Below are 20,000 nucleotides of genomic sequence, written 5' to 3' on the forward strand. Positions count from 1 at the left end.
GTTGATTCTGCAACCCAAAGGCTGTATCAGACAAAAGCACAATATCATCTGAAAATAACATCAAAAACAGTTCTACTGCCCCTGGAATCATCTGAATTTCATGCCTGCCCGTTTTTTGATAGCTCGACAGCAAGTTCATTAATGAAAAACGAAAATAACTGAGGGTTTAGCAGACAACCCTGTTTAACAACCTGTGGACAATCGAAAAATCAGAAAAAATACACTTATCACATACACACACAAGGACAGAATCATATGTGGTCTTAAGGGCCATATAAAGCCTGCTATGTACACCAGTTTACATGTTCCGTGTTAAACTGACGATGGTTGATGGTGACAGCATGATTTTGGGGAGGTGGTAATGGGGGAGGTGGTAATTTTGGTACTGGGGGAGGTGGTAATTTTGGTACTAGGGGAGGTGGTAATTGGGGAGGTGGTAATGGGGGAGGTGGTAATGGGGGAGGTGGTAATTTTGGTACTGGGGGAGGTGGTAATTTTGGTACTGGGGGAGGTGGTAATTGGGGAGGTGGTAATGAGGGAGGTGGTAATGAGGGAGGTTGTAATGAGGGAAATGGTAATTGGGAAGGTTGTAATACGGGATGGTGGCAATGGGAGGGGGTGGGTAATTAAGGAGGTGGTAATGAGGGAGGTTGTAATGGGGAAGATGGTAATGGGGGAGGTGGTAATGAGGGTGGTGGTAATGAGGGAGGTGGTAATAGGGGGTAGTAATTAAAGAGGTGGCAATGGAAGAGGTGGTAGTGGGGGAGATGGCAATTTGGGAAGTGAGGGAGGTGGTAATTGGGAAGGTGGTAATGGGGAAGGTGATAATGGGGGAGGTGGTAATGAGGGAGGTGGTAATGGGGGAGGTGGTAACGAGGGAGGTGGTCATGTTGGAGATGTTAATTTGTTGAGATAGTAATGGAGAGGGGGTGGTAATGGGGAAGATGATAATAGGGAAGGTGGTAATGTGGGAAGTGGTAATGAGGGAGTTGGTAATGGGGGAGGTGGTAATGGATGAGGTGGTAATGAGAGAGATCGTAATTAGGGATGGTAATAGCGGCGTTGTAATGAGGGAGGTGGTAATGGGGAAGGTTGTAATGGGGAAGATGGTAATGTATGAGGACGTAATGAGAGATGGTAATGGGAGAGGTGGTAATGTGGGAGATGGTAACGTTGGAGGTGGTGATGGGGGAAATGGTAATGGGGGAGTTGGTAATATGGAGGTGGTAATGGGGGAGGTGGTAATGCAGGAGGTGGTAATGTGGGAGGTAGTAATGTGTGAGGTGGTAATGTGGGAAGTGGAGCTGGTAATGGGGCAGGTGGTAATGTTGGAGATGGAGATGGTAATGGGGCAGGTGGTAATGGAGGAGGTTGTAATGAGAGATGATAATAGGCAAAGTGGTAATGAGTGAGGTGGTAATGTGGGAGGTGGTAATGAGGGAGGTGGTAATGGGCAATGTGGTAATGAGGGGGGTGGTAATGGGGAGGGGTTGGTAAAGAGGGAGGAGGTAATGGGCAATGTGGTAATGAGGGTGGTGGTAATGGGCAAGGTGGTAATGAGGGGGGTCGTAATGGGGAGGGGTTGGTAAAGAGGGAGGAGGTAATCGGGAGGGGGTGGTAATGAGAGAGGTGTTAATGGGGGGTGGGGGTGGTAATGATGGAGTTGGTGATGAGGGAGGTGAAGGAACCTCACCAATGATCAGGGACAGACAGTGTTGGCAGTGCAGAGCAGGTATCACTGAATTACCACAGGGTAGAGAGGGTTGGGGGGGTGACAGAAGTTGAAGCCTTTGAATGATCCAGAAATATACAGAGGGACTTTTATCGTGACTGGACTTTCCATTGGTGAACATTACAACTCCTTGTAAAGTGTCCCGAGGAACGTTTTTGTTGTGGGAAGGAAGGAATGGAATTACACGCAGGGAATGGGTTAAGGTTGAAAGGTTAAAGGTCTCATAGCCTTTTTTCAGGCCATCGGGGCAGTGAATTCATATCCACTGTGTCTAGGGCTGGATACAGGAAGGCAGTGAATTCATATCCACTGTGTCTAGGGCTGGATACAGGAAGGCAGTGAATTCATATCCACTGTGTCTAGGGCTGGATACAGGAAGGCAGTGAATTCATATCCACTGTGTCTAGGGCAGGATACAGGAAGGCAGTGAATTCATATCCACTGTGTCTAGGGCTGGACACAGGAAGGCAGTGAATTCATATCCACTGTGTCTAGGGCAGGATACAGGAAGGCAGTGAATTCATATCCACTATGTCAAGGGCTGGATACAAGAAGGCAGTGAATTCATATCCACTGTGTCTAGGGCTGGATACAAGAAGGCAGTGAATTCATATCCACTGTGTCTAGGGCTGGACACAGGAAACCAGGGCCCCCTCCTCTCCTTCAACATTGCCTGACCGAAAACAGGTACCCACCCACACCTGGGTGGTGTGAGGAAAGGCGAAGTTATCTGCCTTTCCCAAGGACACAGCACCGTGCCGAAACGGCGCCTCGAACCCTGATCACCGGCGAACACTGGATCAGAACTCAAACACCTGGTCGATAGAGGGGAGGGGGGGTATGAGGTGAGGGGGGAGGAAGGGGGCGGTGAAGGGTTACGTGGGTTGGGAGTGGAGGAGGAGGTGAAGGGGTGGGTGGGAGAGGGGGGACACAAAAACCTTTTGGTTATTCCTTGTGGATTTGAAAGCAGTATTTACCTCGGTACCACAGACACGCGAGCTCGCGGGTGCACATACGAATACACGCACGCGCGCATGCGCATGGACGAATAAGCACACACGCACGCATGCACACGCACGCGCGCGCGCGCGCACACACACACACCCACACACACACACACCAAGCAGTATTAACATGTCGAAAACTGTATCAGGGCGTACACTTTGAGCAATGCCAAACAGTACCATGCTTTCAGTTATTTTAATGTTGGCACATGTTACACATTTCACCGTCAGTAACTCTTCAAAATTCTAGCATAACACAACTTTCTTTCAAATGCATTTGTTTTAATGGTTTGTTTATATACGATGGTTTGCATGATAGAAACTCCAACACTACAGTAAAATACTGATTACATCATTTCATTACCTCTTTCTTGACCCGTGCCCCCCTCCCCCATCCCCCACTGTTCTTCTCTTCCTGTCTTTCCTTTTTATCGATCACTCCTCACTCGTTAGATATGTTAGTTATATCAAAGAGATACACTGAGGTAAAAACGAACCAAAGCACTAATGAATCTGAATCAACAGACTTACAGACTGGTTAGCTTGTCTGTCCTTTTTCCGAGGTCAAAGATTCACACACACGATCACACGGATGGGTTCGCACATAGACGCGCACGCGTAAACGAACATACGCGTGCGCGCGCGCGGTCATGCACTTTTGTTGCTGCTTTTTGTGTGTGTGTGTCTGTGTATGAAAAGCCTTGATCCATCATCAGTGGACTGGATGAACAAAGACAATGACAAAGCCCAGTTCCTCCATGCTGGGTGTTGCGACAAAGACAGCCCGGAGCCCCACATGCTGATGACAATGTCCAATCCTTAAAACGAATTACTATGATCAATGTTATAGTTACTCATAAACGCACGAGCACTGATGTATCAATATCACGATAAAACCAAACCCCAAACTGTGCCACGCCCTATCATTACAGGTTCACACAAACAGGTTCTGACAGACATACACATGTGAATCACACTGTGTTGAGGACAACACTCAAAGTATTGACCAGCACACTGCTGGCTCTTACCTGTTGTCTGGAGAGATGTGGAGGTGACGAAGGTTACATTAAGTTACATTTTGATGACACAGGTGTACAGACGTAAGGCACAGACATGTAAGATGCAAACAGGTGGAACATAGCGAAGACAGAGACACGCCAGGTGCACACGGCACTGTTCACTGTAACACAAACCTGCCTGTTTTTGACAGAGGTATTTGGTTGAATGAGCACAACCCTGTCCTCTGATAACAGCCTGGTGTCACCTGTCTACGTCACTGTTGTTGCCAAGATACGTGTTTTTCTGTACAGCCATACACTTCTCTCTCTCTCTCTCTCTCTCTCTCTCTCTCTCTCTCTGTGTGTGTGTGTGTGTGTGTGTGTGTGTGTGTGTGTGTGTGTGTGTGTGTGTGAAGAAGGAAGAACGTCATGTGACAGGCCCTTTCAGCTTCAAACTGAATGCACAGTTGTAAACAATCCGCTTCAACGCCTTTATTATCAGTGTCATAAATGGAGTCAAATCTAAAAGTAATAAATCCTGGGACTGGGACCTCTGGGCCCGGCACACACAAATTTGAAAGTAATTCAACTCCCCTCTCCAGGTTTTCTTAGTGTTACCCTCTGTCTTCTTCCTTCTTCCATGTGCCTGGATCTCTGCATTTTTTACCGTCCGTTCTGCAGTTTGTCGGCGCAATGTTTTTGTCTTTTCTGTCTTCCCATGCATATCCCTCCTTGAACAGTTCCTTGGAGGATGTTTTAACCCGTTCACTGCCAAGCTCGCATTTATGCATTTAGGCACAGGCGTGGTAGAGGGGACCCATGTCACTGAAAGGTGACCATTCATTGGTCTGTCATCCACGAACCTACTGCTCATAATGTTCAGTGGTAGGATAAGCCATATTTTCTATACATCGCAGGGGTAATCCCCAACTATTGTTAGCCACTGTCTTTTCTGTGTTTATAACACAAGGGAATTTTGTACTCTAAATTGACTGGCGGTGAAAGGGTTAACAAGGCCGTTAGATCTTGTTTTGGCCATACCAACACAGTTTTCTTTTCTCAGCTGCTATCAGCTGTTCTTCATTTGGTCCAATGTACTGCTTGATTGTCTGACACATTTGTTCGTTTGTGACACATGTATGGTCAGTGTATCTGGCGTTTTGTATCTTGCAATAACACCTCAGTTCCATGTCTTGGATTCTTCTTCCAAATCTGCTGTGAGGGTTCATGTCTCAGAACGCTGCCTTAAAGGACACCAATCGAAATTTGGAACCACTCCCCAGTTGCACTTTGTATGAGCACCACACTGGTTGCTTTGGAGTATAGTTGCTAGATGGTGTTGGTAAGCTTTTGCCCGATGTTATTTTCATTGTGGCCCAGAGGCCTTCCATTAGACTCTGTTAAAGGCTTTCGTGAAGTCTATGAAGACGTAGAACTTTCTTCTGGTGCTGGAGGTTTTTGTGCAATGGGTTCGCAGGTTAAAGACCTGTTTCATGTTACCTCTGGCTTTGCAGAATCCAGCCATGTCTTCACAATAATGTTAAAGACCTGTTTCATGTTGCCTCTGGCTTTGCAGAGTCCAGCCACGTCTTCACAATAATGTTAAAGACCTGTTTCATGTTGCCTCTGGCTTTGCAGAGTCCAGTCGTGTCTTCACAGTAACGGTGTCTATATATACATACATATAAGTGAGGGAGCACAGATGCAGATGTCAAAGCAAGGACTGGCACTGCCAGACCATATTTTACACGGCTCCAGAGTGCTTTCGAAATAAACCGAAATCCGGCTTTTCAGTTTCAACATGAATTTGGTGGTTCTGTATTGTGCTGAAACAGGAGGATGACAAAGGCTGCACTCTGCCATGAAGACCAAGTTGTTCAGTTTGCAAAGCGTTCGTTGACTGCTTCAGAGCAGCGCAACTCTCAAACTGAACGAGAAGCTCTTGCAGTCACATGTGACCACTTCCACATCTTTTTTCTTTGGAGGACGTTTTGTTGTCTACACTGATCATAAACCCCTGACAACCATCTTCAACAGTCATGTGCTACACTGCACACAGAACGATGGGTGATGCGTGCACAAACCTAATTATGACCAGACTGTGCAACACCGCCTTGGTTTTGACAATCCAGCAGATTAGCTGAGTCAAGACGTTGCTCACAAAGGAACTAGCAGCTGAGAGGAAAATATTGCAGAGGAATATCCTGACTGCATTGTCTCTACATCAGCTCCCAAAGCCATGACAGTCGATGATGTTACTGATGCCATAGCGAAAGACAACATTCTGTCTGCTGTTATCAGAAGTATCGTCACAATGATTACACACACCTGAAGAGAAATTTCATTCAAAGACATTTCATGCTCTCTACCTGTGCCGATCAGAACTGTCTCATGGTCATAATAAAATTTTGTTTTAAAAGGAACAGCTTTACATTTTTGTTCTGCCAGAAAGCTTACACCACTGTAAAAACAATGGCCTTACTTTGTGAAACACGTTGGGTTCACAGCATGCAAATATGAAATGAAAGCATAGTACAGAACTGTCTGACCTACAAGACATCGGTCCTTCCTGCAAATGTGAACCACTTCAATTGCCTCCATTCCCAAAGTCGTCCATCCAATACACACACACACATCGGACAAAACATCAAAAACAGTGTGTGAAATGGGGTTGGGGGTGGTGGTTAAAGGGGGATATACAGAAACAAGGATACACTAGAACAATGGAATCAGCATTTGTAAATATCTGTGTAATAGCAATAAACAACATAAACACCAATAAAAAAAAAAGAGTAAAATTCAGTATCAGAAGGTCGCTTCATATAAATACTCCTATAGGACTCTGAAACAGGGATTCATTCATTTCAATCAATAGTAACTGTTTGGATATTGTGCTTGAACCCCATTCGTGTGTACACGCACGCAGAAGATCAAATAGGCACGATAAAGATCCTGTAATTCATGTCAGCGTTCGGTGGGTTATGGAAACAAGAATATACCCAGCATGCACACCACCAAAAACGGAGCATGGCTGCCTACATGGCAGGGTAAAAACTGTCATACACGTAAAAGCCCACTCGTGTACATAGGAGTGAATGTGGGAGCTGCAGCACACACAGTGTGCGTGCGTGTGTATATGTGTGCATGTGTGTGTGTATTATATATATATATATATATATAGATATATATATACATATATAAATGAGGGGCGGGGGGTATTAGACTCGGCTAATGTACCAACAAGTAAGGTAAAGATACAGAGGAAGAAATGTAGAAAATAAGTTCAGTCAATTTCTGGAAAACAGCAAAAACGGTATGCACATTCGTGGACGAGGCAAGATGTGACATGATATTCTGTCGAATATAGATCCACTCGAGACACGAACCGAAGCACTTTCCCAGTTGAAAGGAGAGGCATAAAATGCGTAAAGAATAAAGCGCTCACCAGGGGAGCAGGGTGGGTAAGCAAACCCATTTCAATGCAATTCAAACAGCAAGGAATAAAGAGAAAGTGGCTCCCTGCCCATTCGCCCACATGTCATGTCCAAATGCCCATGAATAGAGAACCCACACACAATGTCGGCTGAATGCAATGTCAACATGACCAGCGTCACTTCGTCTGCCTGGGCGTATCTACTTTTGAAAACACATACATATATTATACTCAAATGCGTCAAAGCGAATTGGTGAACATGCACATACACAAGCATATGTGCGCAACAACTATTGTGTGGATGTATGTTTACGAACAAAATTCACACACACACACACACACACACACACACACACAGGGGACACACCATTGGATCAGTCAGTTCAAAGTTGTCGCCGATGGACTGAAGTGTGTTTTTGTTTTCCTTGTGGCTCGTGAAAGTAGTCAGCTTCTTGACGAGAGTCTTTGTTGTTTCCATGTTGACACACTGCCAGAGGTGTGAGCACACTACACACTGTCTTTCTTCTGACCAGAGAGGCTCACATACATACAAACATACATACATACATACATACTTACATAGAATAATTGATTGATTGGTTTATTGAAGCGATAGGCAGGAATTTGCACAATATCCTTTGGATTGAATGTGAGCCTGTGCAGTACTTTAAGAAGTGGTATGTTTAGAACCATCCTGGCGGCTTTTATTTTTCCATTTTGGGTTATTGATAACTGTATGGCCTTGTTATACAGTGTGGCATACCGTCATAAGAGCAGCAAAACTGCTGAAGTTAACAGTTTCTGAGTTCTCTCTCTCTCTCCCGCTCTCCCTCTCAGCGTTCAGTGTCTCTCTCTCCCACTATTTAGGCGAACCATAAGATTATTCCATCTAAACTTCTAAACTCGTCTTCCTCTTCTTTGTTCGTGGGCTGCAACACTCATGTTCACTCGTATGTAAGTTTTTACGTGCATGATTGTTTTTACCCCGCCATATAGGCAGCCACACTCCGTTTTCGGGGATGTGCATGCTGGATATGTTCTTGTTTCCATAACCCACCGAACGTTGACAAGGATCTTTAACGTGCATATTTGATCATCTGATTGCGTATACACATGAAGGAGGTTCAGGCACAAGCAGGTCTGCACATATACTGACCTGGGAGATCGAAGAAAAATCTCCACCCTTTACACACCAGTCGCCGTTACCGAGATTCGAACCAGTGACCCTCAGATTGAAAGTCCAACAGACAGTTAGGTGTACTTTTAAGTGTTGCTGTTAATCTCACTGAACAAAAGTAGCGTAGTCCAAAGAAGAAGTCGAACTAAATAATGGTGACCAGCATATCGACCTGGTTACTGACGAGCGTCAACACAGGTCAGCAGCAGTCTAGGGGTACAGAAAAGTGATCAGATTCCTGACCTGTGTAAAACCCAATGCGCTGGCTGGTCACACACATGCACGCAAGTACACACACACACACACACGCGCGCGCGCGCGCACATCAATACACACACATATAATGACACACAATATACACACACACTCTCTCTCTCTCTCTCTCTCTCTCATACACACACACACACAAACACACACACACACACTCTCTCTCTCTCTCTTTCTCTCTCTCTCTCACATGCACACACTCTCTCGGTCTCTCTCTCTCTCTCTCTCTCTCTCTCACATACACACACACACACACACACACACACACACACACACACCAATGAATGTGAGACTCTCGCTGCCAATGTCTAACTTTTCCATCCTCCCTCTGTGTGTCACAAAACAGAACAGAAGTCACACTGAATGGCTCTCATGGTGTCCAATAACCACATCCGATTCGTAAATAGTCTTTCAGTTATTCACCTTTTAAACCTACATACATCCCTCTCCCCAATTTTTTTGTTTTTATAAGTTCACCATCAATGTCTCATCCACATGTCACTGGCTGTTTTTAGTCATCATCGAATCTGAGTAGTGCGTAACATGTGACTTAACTCGTACGGACACTGGTCGTCTTTCTTTGAGTGACAACATTCCGTAAAATTAATTATCTGCCCTATACTATCCTTCGCAGCACAGGATGTTCAGTTCCGTCGTTTCCGTTACACTGATAAGGAAATGTAGTCAACAGAACCTGGCTGCTTTGCATTATCAGATGGTTGAAGGTTTGGCCGCGTTGTGCTGGAGATTTGTGGAGATGTGCATTCAGTTAATTTGTATTGCTTTTTATTGCAAGATTTCTGTGTGTGGAATTCAGACTGCTCTGTCTTGTGAACATGTTCACTGCAGCAGGCTACCATCCATTTTGGCTTTCTTCCCATGCATGCATGCATGATTTGTTTACACTGTTTGTTTGTTTGTTGTTGTTGTTGTTTTAAGAATTTGGCCAGATATAAATTTACTCATGTTTCATTGTATTTTGTTGCTGATGTTGTTGTCATAAGTACATGCTTCACGAAGGACACCAACCGAAAGTCTAGCATCCAGACAACAACTCTTAGCCTGGTCAATGGAAGGGAAAGAACAATCCCGACTTCTACTTCAAGACAATATTAGATACTGATACTCACGTCACTCTGAAACTGACGTAAAACGGGTCGTCTGCTTCAACAGTTGTTTTTTTCACTGACGTCACTCTCGCACAGTACACTACCGGCCTCGTTCTACAAACTCGTCTTTTCACGTCAGCAACTTAACGTTCGCCTCAGTACCCGTTCTGCGTTGTCAAACAGTTTAAGTTTGTCCTGATCCATGTTAGAGTTTCCTGCTGCCATCCCACCATTCACTCAAATATTAACAGCACGCTTTCTCCTGCAGACACGAATTTAATCTCAACTCCCGGATCAAAACTGGATAACTCTTTACCACAAATAAACTAATTTATCTCCCTTGGATCGTTCTTAATGCAAGGGAAGAGAATCCCAGATGGTCGGAGACATGAGAGAACGGGAAGGAGTGTAAACGTAAATCTGTATGATGGTATCATGATGTCAGGGGGAAGTTTTCTGGGAACAACGGCACACACACACACACACACACACACACGTATACATACAGACATACATACAGACATGGACCGTGTCACACACACACACATGCACGCACGCACGCACGCACGTACATATAGACATACATGCAGACATGGACTGACACACTCACGCACACGCGCGCGCGCACACACACACACACACACACACACACACGCACACACACACACACACACACACACACACACACACGTATACATACACACATACATGGACTGTCACACACACACACACACACACACACACACACACACACACGTACACATAGAGACATACATACATACATGGACTGTCACGCGTGCGCGCGCGCACACACACACACACACACACACTACATTTTACTGTACTGTACCAGTGCACTGCACTTTGCTGTTCTGTACTGTACTGCACTGCACTGTACTGCACTGTTATTGTATTGTATTGTATTGTATTGTATTGTATTCTGTTGTGTTCTGTTCTATTCTATGTATTGTATTGCAACCCAGCTCAATCACAACCTATTTCTCTGTGTAACAGTTGGGGCAAGATGTCTAATCCATTGGGGGTCTTACGTGTGCTAAGTGTGTGCTGCACACAGGACGTCACTGTCACCCGTAAGACACAGACCGCCACTGCATGGGGGGAATCATTGTTATTCCGAGCGTGCGCGCGTGCGTGCTTATGTATGAATGTGTGTGGAGGGGGGGGGGATGTGTTCTGTGTGTGTGTGTGTGTGTGTGTGTGTGTGTGTGTGCTTTCAAATGGATGTGCATTGTGCGTATGTGCATATGTATGCCTGTGTGTCTGTGTATGAAACATAGAGAGAGAGGGTGAGAGAGAGAGACAGACAGACAGACAGACAGTCAAACAGACAGACAGACAAAAGGACGGACGGACTGACGGACAGATGGAGAAAGAAACAGATATAGAGACAGAGAGGCAGAGAGAGTAAACATTTCATTTTATTACTACCACACACAGACACAGACACAAACACACACACACAATATACACAGACACAGAAACAGAAACAGAAACACACACACACACACACACACACACACACACGCATATGACATCACACCTGATGAAACACATCAAACGCATGTCAAACGCAAATCATGTGACCGACTTTATTGTAGTCTGATTATTTCCGTATACAAAGCAAGCAACACTGCACACAGATATCAGTCCCTTTCAGAATAAAATGAAAAAGAATGTACTTTTTAAAACGACACGCTGTGCCACACCTGGTAGGGGAAGGGAGAAGGGGGAAGGGGTGGGGGAAGTATATGGGGCAGAAAGGGGAGAGGGAGAGGAGGTGGGGGGAGGGCAGGGGGCAGAAAAGAAAGAGGGGGAGGGGGTGGGGGGTGGCAGGGGGCAAAAAGAGGTGAGGGGATGGGGGTGGGGAGAGGGTAGGGGACAGAAAGGGGAGAGGGGAGGGAGGGGGGAGAGGGAGGGCGAGGAAAGGTCACTCTCACGTACTGCAAGTCAACCTTCTGTGATGATACAAAAGACGTGGAGAAAAACATGAAGAACATTTCCACAGATGTTGGTCACTGTTCAGAAGTAAGAACACTCTCACAGGCAGGAAGTCAGTGTTCAGAAGTAAGAACACTCTGGCAGACAGGAAGTCAGTGTTCAGTAGTAAGAACACTCTCACAGGCAGGAAGTCAGTGTTCAGAAGTAAGAACACTCTCACAGACAGGAAGTCAGTGTTCAGAAGTAAGAACACTCTGACACACAGGAAGTCGGTGTTAACAAGTAAGAACACTCTGACACACAGGAAGTCAGTGATCAGAAGTAAGAACACTCTGACAGACAGGAAGTCAGTGTTCAGAAGTAAGAACACTGTGACAGACAGGAAGTCAGTGTTCAGATGTAAGAACACTCTGACAGACAGGAAGTCAGTGTTCAGATGTAAGAACACTCTCACAGACAGGAAGTCAGTGTTCAGATGTAAGAACACTCTGACAGACAGGAAGTCAGTGTTCAGAAGTAAGAACACTCTGACAGACAGGAAGTCAGTGTTCAGATGTAAGAACACTCTGACAGACAGGAAGTCAGTGTTCAGAAGTAAGAACACTCTGACAGACAGGAAGTCAGTGTTCAGAAGTAAGAACACTCTCACAGACAGGAAGTCAGTGTTCAGATGTAAGAACACTCTGACAGACAGGAAGTCAGTGTTCAGATGTAACGACACAAGGAGAAGGAAAGGGAAGTGCGTGCTGGGGGGAAGATGGGACGGGGTGCGATATTTAAAACATAAACACGTTCGAAAAAGTTACAAGAGAATAATTTCACATGAAACCAAGCAAAATACTACTACTTCTTTTTTTCTTCTTCAAATTCACTGCAAATTCTCCACTAACTTTTATGTACAAGTGTTTTCTTTTAAGGTATAGACTTATTCTGATAAATCAGACATGCAAAAACAGAATGAAGTATCAAAATCACTGTTTGATCCAGATATGCCAGATTTGTCAAAATTCTCGAAATTGGAGGTCAGAGAAATTTTACCCTGTTGTGACCCTGACCTTCCCCATAGATCACGTGACAAGCTGTGGGATTTTACAGCGTTATGTACTGCATGATAAGGTCAGGTGTCATCACAGTCTTTACTGTGCCAGAACCGTTTCGTTAATCACGTGACCTGCCATGTCAAAGGTCAACATGGCTGACAGGTTTGACCTCTGTTCCAATGTTGTTTCCATGGAAACAAGGCACACAGAAATCAGTCCATGTGTGGTGAGAATCACAGTCCATGGACAGACATACAGCTGTGACTCAAAACTTTTGGGGGTTCTTCAGAAATGCTACACATGTAAACATGATGGATTAACAATGGACAAAAAGCATATAAAGAATACACTGCTGGAGCAAAAAATATAACACTTATATACAGACAAAATTTTCTGAATAGAAAAAATCCCTCATGCAGCAGAACAAAGATCGTCAGAGAAAGGCCAAGTGTGTGTTCTGTCTTGCAGTCACATTTCCGACAGAAGTTAGAACGTGAGCAACATGTCTTTCTGCTTCCACGTTCCACGTTGGTCTGTTGTCTGCTTCCATCGTGAATATTGCATGACCTGCATTCTGTTTGACCTTTCATTATCATCATCAAGAATTATCAATATGTGCTTCTTTTATACTCTTATTTATTGCAATTACAAGAGGGTGTAAAAGCATGCGGACTGATCCATATACGCTACACTACATCTGCTGCATAAAGAATATAGCATTGTCATACTAAAATGTCTGTACAGATAACCAACACAGAAAAGTCGAGAGACCAGACTGGTTTGTCTACAGCCCCTTCGGATGGGAAACCATGCAGTCAATAATTGACCATTGACAGACACAGGTGACTTGATTCCTTTCAGAATGTTTGTTTCCACTGACACCATGAAGCTCGGATACATAGACATGCTGCGTTTCAAATCTATAAATCACAGCTGACGTAATCAAAGTCCAAATACAATGATGATGGCGAAGAGAATGGTGGTGATGATGGCGGTGGTGATGATGATGATGATGATGATGGTAATAGCGACATGCAGCAAAAAGTCACACAAAGAAGTAAAACAAATTTCAAAATGCTGCAGGAACAGATAATATACCAAACTACGATATACTATTCATATATACAGTGTGCAGCAGCAAAAGCGTCACAGAATGCAGCAGTACAGCCACATGTCTGAAAGCAGGTGACTTTCAAGCCGTCGTCATAACGACAGTAGCTTAATGAATTCACCCCTGTGCAGATGGCATGGCCATAACAATAATCATTTAGTTGTTGCTGTTAGTTACAGGCAGGTAATCAGTTATACCAAACAGGCCAGCATTGTCTCCAGATGTTTGGGAGACACCAGCCACACAACAGTTCCAAGACAGCCAACGCCTGCCCGTTCCCCACCAGGAGAGAGCTGACCAGCACTGCACTGTGCAGGACAGGGACTGCAGGCAGCAGCCAGTCCAGTGAAGGGATCACCTCCACATCAGGAAACACGTCCACACACACAATGCATCTGCTGCACACAGGGTCCACACAGGTCCTCCTGGTCAGTAACACTGCGGGATGGACAACTCGTGCTCAGCTCTGTGCTCACCATCTCTCCGCCTGGATGTCACAGTCATTTTGTCTGCTATCCATTTCAATGGCTGCACAGTGATGGGGGGGGGGGGGGGGAGGGGGTGTTAGGGGGTTGCGGGGAAGGGGGTGATTTGGATAAATGGGTTAAGGGGTAAAGTCACAGGCCGATGAAAGAAATAATAAAGGATGTAATGACAGTAAAAAATCAAAAAAGTTAGTAACGAGAGAAGGTGGAAGGGAAATAGGAAAATGACCTTGGATTATACATATACATACATACATATATATATATATACTCAAAAAACAAAACAATAACATAATCGTCATCCCAACAGAGGAAGCATCTGTTGTGAAACAGTCTGTCCGATACACAATAGCATCTGTCATGTGACTGACAATGCAGGTGGAATCATGGGATGGGAGGGGGTGGATGTTGAGGGAAGGGGGAAAGGGGAGTGGGGGTACAAGCATGAACTTGGAAAGTAATCCAGACTGGTGTCTACAGACTCAGACCAGTAACAAAACAAACATTCTGTTGGAGATCCTACAGTTCGACAGACCCAGAACACTTGACATACACATCATGGCAATCGTCAGCATGATAAAAGTGATAATTTTCACCACAACAAAACTGTGAATCACAATATCTATCAGAACAAAAGTACGTGCCAAATGTTTACCGCGGTAACAAAAATTGTTTCAATGATCTTACCACAACAAAACTGAAGACAATGTCATTCCCCATGACAAAACACTATATAACAACATTCATATACACAGAAAATATATCATAAAGTTTACCAGACGGAAACTTTATAATAAAGTTCAAAACAACAAAATTTTATCATAACGTTCATGACAATAAAGCTCTATGTCATAACAATCATCACAACAAAACGATCTCATTTTGGGGGATTTTGTGGTGATGGTAGGAATTGGGGAAATTGGTGAAGGGGGTCAAGCCACAGGTCAACGACAGTGAAGAATCAAAACGTTAGAAATGAGATAGCGTAAGTTTCCACTTAACTGATATTATTAACATTGTGTTTCACAACTCTTTCAAAAACATTCGTACAGAAAACTATGAATAGAATTACTGGGACAAATTTCAAATCAACATTTGAACATTTAAAAGAGAGAGACACATGGAACCTTGATTACACCCCACAGTGAGGGCTGGAGATAAGATAGCAGGTGTGTAGACACGCGCAAGCAACACAAAACATACACCTAAACATACATAAAAAACATTTAAGTGTACACTCCAACTATGGAGTGCACCATTATTGTTTACATGACTATCCCTCGTGCATCACTGATTCCGTGATCCTCTTAATGATTCTGAAAGTACCATCATACCAGCCATTCTGTTGTTCGAATTTTGGACACAAGAAAAGTATGAACAGTATGAAAAAAGAAATTAATATTCGAGAAAAAAAAAATCTTTAGAAGCTATCTCATTGGGTGAAATAAGAGAAAAAAGAAGAAAAAATAAAATAAAATAGATCCAAGAATAACCTCCTTAGGCCATCCCCTGTTTTTATTTTGTCCCCCTTTTTTCCCCGTCGTTGTTTTTTTTGTTTGTTTTTTTTTTACTCATCTTTCGCATACACCCCTCCTGAAACCGCTAATCATGATCCTTGTATCACCGTTCTCCTATCACCCCCACTGATATCTACTACTGCTAAACGTCATCTTTAAATCCTTTGCTTTATTCTCGATCCTCACCCCCATTCCCTCTCAGGCAACGGATTAAGAATAAAAAGATAAAAGAAAAAGGCAATTGTTTAGTTCATCGCACACAACCACGCAATGCAGTGGTGGTATACTTAATTCATATACACAGCTATATTCTCTCTCTCTCTCCCTCCCTCCCCCCCCCCCTTCTCTCTCACACACATACATGTTCACGCACACACATTGTCTTCCAGTACACGATTGCCACAACGACTTGACCCTAATTTTTGTTTCCCCTGCTCTGTCAAACCCCATCGGGCTTCCTTCTTTCACTGGCGAAAAATACGAAAGTACGAAGAGGGAAACGGAGGGCGACTATTTCGTTCAACGTACATAATCACGCAATGCAGTGGTTACATTCTTGATTCACATACTATTCTCTATTGAAAAAAACAAATTCAAATCGTGAAAAAGGAAAAAAGAACAATACTTCATACCAAACAAAATTACTTAAAAAGGCCATAAGGCAAACAGCGCTGTAGAATGGGTAGCTAGTACCATCCCATTGTTTACATCTCCCTACCCAATCGCCAGAGCAAAACAGCAAAGGTAGCACATCATAGACTGCGGAAAATAGAACCAAAAAAAACAAAAAAAACCCCAAACAAACAAACAAACAAAACTGTCAAGGCCTGCTCGAAAAAAGAAAGTGGAATGGACTGGTAAGGCATAAAAAGGAGACAACAATGACAGAAGAAATAGGCAGAAACAAAGAAAGTGATAGAAAAGAGGAAATTTCTACACAGATTTCCAAAAGTCGGGGATGCTATTTATACTGAAAGATCCCCGGCATCCCCACGGGTAGGGCGACTGCTTTTCCATTCATCGGACATAATTATGCAAAACAAAAAACAAGCAAACAAAAAACATTATCTCTGGCATTTTCTTGCTCACATACACGTTTTAAGTGAGCATATCAAGCAATCAACGGCGGAGAAAATACAACCAACCTATAAAAGTGTGTTTGGAAGAGTGGAGTAAATGAATGTCCTGTGGAGACAGAATAGTTATCTCGTGAATGACATCGTGAGGTCAGCCCATCTCAGCAGAACCAGCTTGACCCAAACTGCATCAATCCACTCACCTGGTCTCTCATCGAAGACAGGCGCCACACAAATACCCACACCATCACCATCATCCCCTCAAAGCCACCATAACCTCTAGCAGCAACTGCCAATCCACAACTTTAAAAAAAAATTCTCTCTTGTATCTACACTTACAGATGGGTTCCACCACCTAGCTGAACCACAAAACACCTACTACGGGCGTTTAAAAAACATAGTAATAAAAAAAAAAGAACAAAAGAACTTTCACATTCACTTTCGGATGGTTTCTACCATCTAGCGGAACCACAAAAAACACCAACTATGCGCACTGAATTAATTATGATTCCTATGCCGAAAGTACATAGAGCTACGTCATCGATGGAGAGAGACAGACAGACAGACAGAGAGGGGGGGGGGGGGGGGGCTAATGGCACTTGTGCTCCTCCGCTCACTTTCCAAGCGCTTACTCGACTGTCATGTGCTGGTATTTTCCAAGAGCTGCTTGCAGTGGAGTGATGGCGTAGAGGTAACGCGTCCGCCTAGGAAGCTACAGAATCTGAGCGCGCTGGTTCGAATCACGGCTCAGCCGCCGATAGTTTTCTCCCCCTCCACTAGACCTTGAGTGGTGGTCTGGACGCTAGTCATTCGGATGAGATGATAAACCGAGGTCCCGTGTGCTAGCACGCACTTAGCGCACGTAAAAGAACCCACGGCAACAAAAGGGTTATTCCTGGCAAAATTCTTTAGAAAAATCTGCATCAAATTCAAACGTAAACACGAAACTTGTACAGTGATTTTACTGCCTGTCACACTTATCTCAAAGTCACATGAAAATTCGACATGTTCTCTCTGACAAGCTTTGCCAAAAGGGTTGGGGGGAGGGAGAGGGCAGTCTTTGCTGCAGGAGTGGAGGCAGCAACCTGCACGGTCCCCACAGGAGTGGAGACAGCAACCTGCCCGGTCCCCACAGGAGTGGAGACAGCAACCTGCCCGGTCCCCACAGGAGTGGAGACAGCAACCTGCCCGGTTCCCACAGGAGTGGAGGCAGCAACCTGCACGGTTCCCACAGGAGTGGAGGCAGCAACCTGCCTGGTTCCCACAGGAGTGGAGGCAGCAACCTGCCTGGTTCCCACAGGAGTGGAGGCAGCAACCTGCCTGGTTCCCACAGGAGTGGAGGCAGCAACCTGCCTGGTTCCCACAGGAGTGGAGGCAGCAACCTGCCTGGTTCCCAAAGAAGCAGGGCCAGCAGCCTACCTGGTCCTGTACGAGTGGGAGAGATGCACGCTGCCTGCACGCAGCTGTTCACCGGGATGGAAGCCACTGGAGCGGCTGGCATAGCAGAGGGACAGTCCACTGCTGTGGTTGAAGGTCTAAAGGGAATGCTGGGAGGGGGCTTTTCGGGAATGCTGGGACTGGAGGATGAAGGTCGGAATCGAGATCGGGAAGAGACGGGGGATTGTGACTGTCTACCGCTAGTCGTCTCAACAGTACCGGTATATGTTTTAGCGGATGTCTGTCGTCCTGTGCGGTGGTTCTGCTGGTACTGGTGCCTCTGGTCCGCATTCCTCGGGCCGTCACTTTTTCTTACTTCCCCACACAGAAAATCCTCCAGTTCTCCTCCTGCTACTTGCAGCACGCGGCCGGTGGTGTTCAGACTGACATATGATTTGCCATTTTTGGACCAGGCATGTTGGACGTGTTCGGGCTTAGACAGTCCTTCAGCCTAACTGCATTTATCCGAGTCAGATCTTCCTGAATAGAAATGCCAGAACCCTTCAACTGTTTTTGTTTGTTTGTTTGTTTGTTTTCAATTATAGAGGACTTCTTTCCTTGATTTTCTCGACTAGGATTTTACATTAACCGGCCTATTTCTTTCTTTGATGGGTTTGCCTATTCTGTGGGCAATACTTATATCCTGCTCTTTAAAGTGGGATTTCCTCAGAGGATTGTCTTTGCTCTTCTTCGATTTTTTCCACCTTCAACTTGAGTTCTCTAGTTTCTATTTGCAGATAAAAAAAAACCTGACCAGCTAACACTTCCAGTTTTTCTATAACGACCTCATTCCCCCTCAGTACACAGGCTTCCAGTCTTTCTATTCTTATGATCACCTCTTGTATCCCACCACTGACCTCTGTGTTCACTCTCTCTTCATCTTGACTATCTCTCTCTTGACCAGTCTTTGTGACCGTGAAATTCGAAATTTTCAGCTGACTGTCACTGACTTCACCTGTGTCCATTCTGCGTGCTTTACTACGAGAGCGTGTTGTCTTCCTACTCGACCTATTCAGTCTGTGGTCCTGGCTACTTTCTGACGACGAATCACTTTTTTCACCATCACCATGGCTATCTCTGTTTCTTTTCTGGCCTTTTTTCCCCATAGTGTAAGTTCCGAACTTTGATATTATTACTTGTCATCTACAAACACAAGTAGAATACACAAATTATTTCACGGAAACATTACTGTAATTAATGTTTGTATAATTTCCTTTTGTGCCCCCTATAACTCCGATAAAAGAATGATTTTCCGTAGGCAGAAAAACTATGGATATCAGTTGTGATCAATATTGTAACCCACCTTTCCATCTTTCCAGTGAGCAGGGGACTAGACCGTATAGTCTCTATACATAATCAGTCTGAGACTGAATGTCACTCTTGTCCACACGCAGCAAAGATCACAAATTGACATCTCTACCACATCTGTCAGTTCCTACTTGAGCTCGCCATGATATTTTCTTCATACACACACAAAAAAAGAAAATCTAAATTTTTGAACCCTTGTTCCTTCTTCAAAACCTGTCTGTAGCGCATCTACAAGGTCCGATGACAGGAGAAGATCCGAAACGAAGATCTGTGGGAGCGAGCGGGACAGGAACCAGTGGCCAAACAGATACTGCGGAGGAAGTGGGGCTGGATCGGACACACCCTCA

At 44.6% G+C, this 20,000-nt stretch overlaps 1 protein-coding gene across 2 annotated transcripts in view; it reads right to left on the reverse strand.

Moving 5' to 3' along the window:
* Nucleotides 1–9,968, reverse strand: part of LOC143288499 (uncharacterized) — a 24,442-nt gene extending 14,474 nt beyond the window's left edge. Inside the window, exon 1 of one of the 2 annotated variants that reach the window (XM_076597071.1) lies at nt 9,742–9,968. The gene's annotated coding sequence lies outside the window, so the exon portion shown is untranslated. Of the gene's footprint in view, nt 1–3,764; nt 3,951–9,741 lie in introns of those variants that run through there. The other variant, XM_076597070.1, reaches the window with a different exon arrangement.
* Between the last annotated feature and the right edge of the window lie 10,032 nt (nt 9,969–20,000).

This window comes from Babylonia areolata, chromosome 12 (genome assembly GCF_041734735.1).
Source record: "Babylonia areolata isolate BAREFJ2019XMU chromosome 12, ASM4173473v1, whole genome shotgun sequence".
Classification (NCBI taxonomy): Eukaryota; Metazoa; Mollusca; class Gastropoda; order Neogastropoda; family Buccinidae; genus Babylonia; species Babylonia areolata.